The sequence below is a fragment of the Solanum tuberosum genome, unplaced genomic scaffold, assembly GCF_000226075.1.
Source record: "Solanum tuberosum cultivar DM 1-3 516 R44 unplaced genomic scaffold, SolTub_3.0 scf00291, whole genome shotgun sequence".
NCBI lineage: Eukaryota > Viridiplantae > Streptophyta > Magnoliopsida > Solanales > Solanaceae > Solanum > Solanum tuberosum.
Window position 1 is genome coordinate 651,096 of NW_006239218.1, and position 6,779 is coordinate 657,874.

Consider the following 6,779-nt stretch of genomic DNA (forward strand, 5'->3'; position numbering starts at 1 on the left):
AGAATTGCTTAGTTACTTTTCATACTTTGTTAATCGCTCGTGGTTCCACAACCCTAGTTGTGGAGTTTAGTTACCCATAATCATATGAACACAATTCATTGTTTTAGATGAAAGAATTTTGAACTTACGTAAGAAGAATAATAAACCCAGAAATTCAACTTGAATTGCAACACCAAAATCTTTAAAACTAACTTAGGAAATTAAGAATTGCTAAAGTTGCAAGTTAATCTCCCAAGTCAAGAACTAGAATAAAAGTAATAAAGTCTAACCCCAAAACACGAGGTTTACGTGCCCTATTTATAGAAAACAAGTCTTAAATTAAAAGGGAAACAAAATAAGGAAGGTTTGTTCAGGCACAGGTGTTCATTCCACGAGACTAACTCACGGACCGTCAATGGATCAACGGTCCGTGAGTCCCTTCCGTCAGCCAGGACATAGAAAATATTTCAGCTTCCAAAAATCAGCTTCTCTGAAGAAAATGACGGAACTGCAGTACGGACCGTAGATCGATCTACGGTCCGTCAATCCCTCTCTGTAGCTCCACACTTAGAATCTTCAAACATCAGGTACTAGAACACTCGCAGTATTATTCTACAAATTAGCAGTACAATCCATAGATCAATCTACGGACCGTCAATAGCCACCATGGTTCCACACTTGGTCTGATTTGCCTGATTTGCCTTTCATGCCTTGCCTGCAGATCTACGGTCACCATATATGGAGCGTCAATGGACCTACGGTCCATAGATGCCTTATTCTGCATTTCTTTCAGCTGTCTCTTTACTTCCGCGCCTAAACATTTTTGTTGTAAAACATGATAAAAACACATAAAAACCAATACAAAAAGGCCCTAGACACACACAAATCTTTAGTGAAATTTATTAAAAATACTGTATACTCACTGTATATCAACATCATCAACTTAAATTCGTTGTTTGTCCTCAAGCGACGCACTAAGACTCTAAATGACCCTTGTATAGAAGCAAGCAATTTAAGCACAACCAATCACATGGCTCTTTATCCCAACTCTCTTTCTAGTGCAAAATATGTTCTCTTAGACTCGACAAGCTAATTCATGCGGATCAAAATATGACACAGATCGACCGACGAACACACAACATACACTGTTTCACTATTACCAAGGTACCAACTTTCCGACAATGTAACGAGTGCCCTTACTTCAAACGAACTCTTTTTTTCACACAATAATTATGAATTTGAGTACAAGGATTCATTCAACACTCACACTCAGAAGTAACTTCAAGTACAGTTAATGCTCAATACCATAGGCTTGCCCTTATATTCACTACTTAGACTCTCCAAACCAGATTCTAGGATCATTATAGGACTTTCTTGGCTTGTAACGTAGGCTCAGGGTCAGGTGTGGTACATTTGGGTAGTTCTTAGTGACTTTCTGCCCTCCTCGACATTACACTAGTCTTCCAACCTCTTTCTGCCCTATTTTTGACATCCTACCATTTTACCTTCTTTCCCTTGATTTTCTTCAACCATGGATGTGACTTTAGACTTTTTAACCCTTTATTTTTCACTTTCATCTTCTTCTTGCGTTTTATTCCATTCTTTAGCTTTCAACAAGTCACATCCTTCCCTTTTTTTTTTCAACATCAAACTCTTTTCTTCCCCAATTTTCTTTCAATTTCCTCTTTCCTAGCCACCCTCAAGTTATGGATTTTCCATTGGTTGAGGTACACAATACCCGATGTCGGATTAGGGCCAAGATTGAGGTTACCCTTTTTAGCCACCCTTAACTTAGGGTTTTGGCCTAAGTCGAGGTGCACATGTCCAAGGAGGGACTGGGCCCAACATAGTAGATTATGGGATGGTGAGTTAGGGGTTTAGAAAGAAATAGTCTCATTTAGTCTCAAATCATTTGGATCAAATGGAGTATTTATTTCATTTGGTTAGATTCTTCTCTTAGGCAATTTGTGGACTTATCAGAACAAGGGCCTATGATCACTTCCTAGCCTCGAGAATGAATTGTCTTAAATAGGCCTAACCGTTCAGGTTCTAGATTGGCACAAAACTGTTTGAACAATTAACTATTCTCGCACACTCTTGGCACATATTTTCATTATCAGATTATCAAATTATCAGATTACTCAGTTCAAGTGTTAGCTTAAGTCATGCCATCAAGTTGGTTCATTATCATGTCATACTTAGAGACGACACATTCAACTTATCTTAGCCTACAGATTCTAGCACACATCACAAAAATTTGGACGAGTATCATTTTTTATAAGGCCTCATGCTTCATTCTTTTTCATGCTTCTACACATACGATCCTAGCACATGCCGATTCAACAGAAATTAAGCAGTCTCTCGAGGGAAAAGAACACAGGCAAGAAAACCTCAAGAGAGGATTATGAGTTGGGTTACTCAGACTTCACCCTATCACTAACAATCCATTAACCCCACCCCAACAAAAATAGATGTGATTGTCCCCAATGCATACAAAAGCAATAAAAGAAAATGGATTGGGTGAAGCAAACCTGTGGCGCATAGCGCGGAAGACTCATCAATAAGCGGGTGGGTCCGGTTTCCCGGAGCCCGCTAAATCAACACTCCGGTCACCCTCAGTAGTGCCCGCATCAACAAGGACAGCACCAAAAGTAGTGCTATATGTCATTCTAATTTCACCCTCAGTGGTGCTCACATCAATCCCCACGGGCATAGAACTCAAGCCCCAACAATCATCTCACTGGCCCCCTGTTGCCTTAGTTGCTCATCTATTATGGAGTCTTTTCATGCCTTCTTCTCCAGCCTGCGCTGCCTTTTGCTAGCCTTTTCCTCCTCCGTGAGCTCAATTTTGTGACTAGATATGTGCCTCTTACCGCGGGCATGTGCAAGCTCGGGCTGCTCCTCCGCATCATCTCTACTGAATAGTGCACCCAGGACTATATCATCGCCTAATGCAGAGGGTGCAGCCTGTGGCTCAACAACTGGTGTGGCTAGGATGGCATCAACATCGACCCGGAGACTAGCTAGGTCGGTCCGAAAGGAGGACATAACAATAGTGGGAGCTGGCCTCTCTAGAACTCTCAAATCGAAGGCATCGAGCCGCTTATGGTCCATTTGCGCTTCCATCCTCTTTTCTACTATCTCTTCGGACTCAACAATCAACTTCCGCATCCAGGGCTTCATATCGTGCAGCAAGGTGGCCATCTAAGCCTCAAACTTCTGGACTCGGACCAGTGGTATAATATTGGCTCCCGAAGGTGGGGTGGCATCATTGGTGTGAGCTGGAGGGGCAGGCTCATCACCCTTCATCTACTACACAACATCTACTAAATCAGTACCCAATGGCATATCGATCTACGACTCTCTGTTAGGTACTGCCACATTCGCCTCGTCCCGAATCAAGCCAACATCTAAAGTCCTCGTAGGGTGGACCAACCTATCACAGTGCCAGATCGGCACTCCAGAGTCCCTGCACAATTGGAAGATTAAACATGGAAAGGGTTAAGTAGTGGAGGTCTTGAACGCCCTCTCGTGAATTTCTACCTGCAGCATGTGGGCAAAGTCAATCTCCAATCCTGCTACTAATGATGTAACCATGACGGCTATGTCCTATGTGAGTTGGTTGTCAGCTTTTGTAGGCGACACCCTGTTACGCACCAACAACCAGAAGAACTTGGCCACAAAATTTAATGTGGCCTTTCGGATACCCAATGGTGGTGCAGTAACCCATTCCACGCGTTCTCCATCTTCAGTGATGTATTTAGCCAACCAAAGTAAAACAACCTCTATCTTCTCTGCATTATGCGTGAAGGCTCCACTCCTCATAACATCCCATCTGGAATCAAATTCGGCCGTGTTGAGAGCCCAAGTATGATTACGGCTAGGGCCATAGAGGAATCGGCTAATGGTGGCATGTGATATGTCCACTAGAAAACCTCGGACCATAGTAGAAGTGATAGGGTCCTGGCTGTGGGCTTGGACCTCTTGTCGATCGAACCTCGGAGAGTGGCAGCATAGGAGGCATAAAAATCTCACACAATCTCCTCGCTATAACTCCCAGGGTCGCGAGTCATCCAGTCGCACTTGTTAAGCTGAAAAAGTTGGTAGATGTCGGGAATAAAGTGTAACCTCCCCGTGAGGACTCTGTGCTCTTCAGTAATAAGTCGGGCCATCTTTTCTTTCACATTCAGCATTTTGGCATCCCGGTAGATTTGCCAATGCCCTTCAACACACCATTTTTTTGGCTCCGTAGCAACCGAAACAGGGTTATAACTTTGTGGCACCTGGACTTCTCCGGAACTGGTGGCCTCATCAGACGAGGCAGCTTTGTCATGTGATCCTGAGTTTGTGGTGAATCCAGAAGCGGAGTCGAAAGCATGGGCGGGCTCAGAGCCAGATGCAGAGGCTGAGTTTTTGCCGGAAGTAGAACCAGCCTCAGAACCAGAAGTGGAACCAGCCTCTGAACCAGAAGCAGAGCCAGTCGGTGATCCGATCAGTATGTTCTCCTCATCACACTGGGAGACAGTGACTACGTCGGTGACCACTTGCTGGGACGTATTCCGGGTAGCCCAAGGTGCAGTAGGGGATGTCCTCATGGCTGGTGGAACATATGCTGGATCATTTTCTGTGTCCGTGTCTTAATCGATTAACGAGAAGGTAAGGGCAACAGATTTTGACTTCCCCTGTTTTGCATAGGTGACTAGCTTCTTGGGTGCCATACTACTTGTGGAAGCATTATTAGTGCCAACACTAACTATAAACACACTCGAAAAAGTTTTAGAACTAAAAATGAACAGCAACAATGACCCAAATTTTTTTCCAGACAGTGGCTACAGTGGTCATCCATGGTAGGGACCTACACTTCGTAGACTGATATACGGTCCATGGAATCCTCCGTGCATCAGAGGACCAACAATATTGGTCGCAGATAGAAACCACTGATGTAAAGAACGGTCTGTAGATTGATCTACGGATCGTAGACCACATCTGTGGTTTAACCCTTGGTGAAGTTTTCAAGTGCATCCAACCACGAACCTAATCTACGGTCCATAGATTGATTTACGGTCTATAGACGGGTTATCGTGGACGTGATCTGTCCCAGGATTCAGCCATTCTTTATTTTCAAGCCCACATCTTTGACCATTTTCAACAATATCCTAGTCTAACCATGCATTTCAATATTTAATCATGGTAGTTCCTCATTTTAAGGGTTCCAATTACTCAATTTGATAATTATTTCATACAATAATCGGAACCCTAAGTCGAAACCTACATATAGACTAGCATTTAAACAGGTTAAACACACTATCAAGGCAACACAATCACAATCTATCTTCCCAAGGGTTTTAGTACTTAAATTTTAAAAAGCAATTACATACACTTAACTACCCAAGGTCAAGACCCGACTCCCAACTTTCTATATTCAATCTATGAACCGAAATTCAAAGTGAGGGGAAAGTATATTACCTTACAAACATGAGGAGTGGGGTGATTGTGTGATGACACTAAGCTTTGGAAGACCACCATAACCTCCTAGTTGCGCCGAACCCGAACACCGAAGTTTTGGAAAAAACAGTTGTGAGAGATTAGGGAATTTCTGGGATTAGTAGAGGTTGCAGAGGAAAGGAAAATTGGGTTTTAAGGGGAGAGGAAATGAGAGATTTAATGGGGAGTTATGGAGTGATTTAAGGAATTTGGGAAGTTTAGAAATGGTTTGGTGGTAAATGGAAGGAAATAGGAATGATTTAAAATTGGCAGATTTTAAATAGAATTGGTCTGGATCGGGTCAGGCAGCAAATAGGGTTTTGAACCCCGAGACCCCGTATACGGTCCGTGGGTCGATCTACGGTCCGTAGATGGGGACCGTAGATCAGACTTTCACTTAAAAATTTAGAAACCTTACCTGAGATCTACAGACACTATTGACAGTCTGTGGAATAAAGCACGGACCATCGATGGAGTCCGTAGACCGCTGCACCAGACCGTTTTCTGCAGATTCTGCTTTTCTCCCCTGCAAATGTAGCAACCAATAGCACTTTCTTTTTACATTTTTTGGACACTTTCTAGACACGGACCCTCTGCTATGTCTAGCCAACACTAAAACAAAAGTAAAACAACTATCTAAGTGAGTACAATGAAGCAACTAAACAAAGAAAACTACTAAGAGGAAAACAAAAATCTGTTGTTGGTTAGATTTTACATCTTGGGTTGCCTCCCAAGCAATGCTTGATTTAACGTCGCGGCACGACGCAGACCTCTTGATTACTCAGACTTCATCAAGATGATAGGCCTCAACAACTTCTTGCACACTTTCTGCGTTCCCAGATAGATCTTGATCCTTTTCCTGTTAACCATGAACCTTGTTCCTTCACTGTTCTCAAGCTCAACCGCTCCATGGGGGAGCACTTTTGTGAGTAAAAATGGCCCTGTCCATTTGGATTTGAGTTTCCCTGGAAACAAGCGAAACCTAGAGTTGAATAGAAGCACAAGATCACCCACAACAAATTCTCGCTTTTCAATTCTTTGATCATGACATCTTCTCTTTGTACAAGGCTGAACTTTCATAAGCTTTTGGGCGAAACTCATCAAGCATATTCAAGTCATTCATTATATGATTAGATGCGGGCCCCCAATCCAAATTTAGCTTCTTCATTGCCCATAAATCCTTATGCTCTAGCTCTACCGTTAAATGGCAAGACTTCCCATATACAAGTTGGTATGGAGACATACCTATGGGAGTATTGTATGCAGTGCGATATGCCCATAGAGCATCATCAAGCTTCCTTAACCAATCCGTTCTA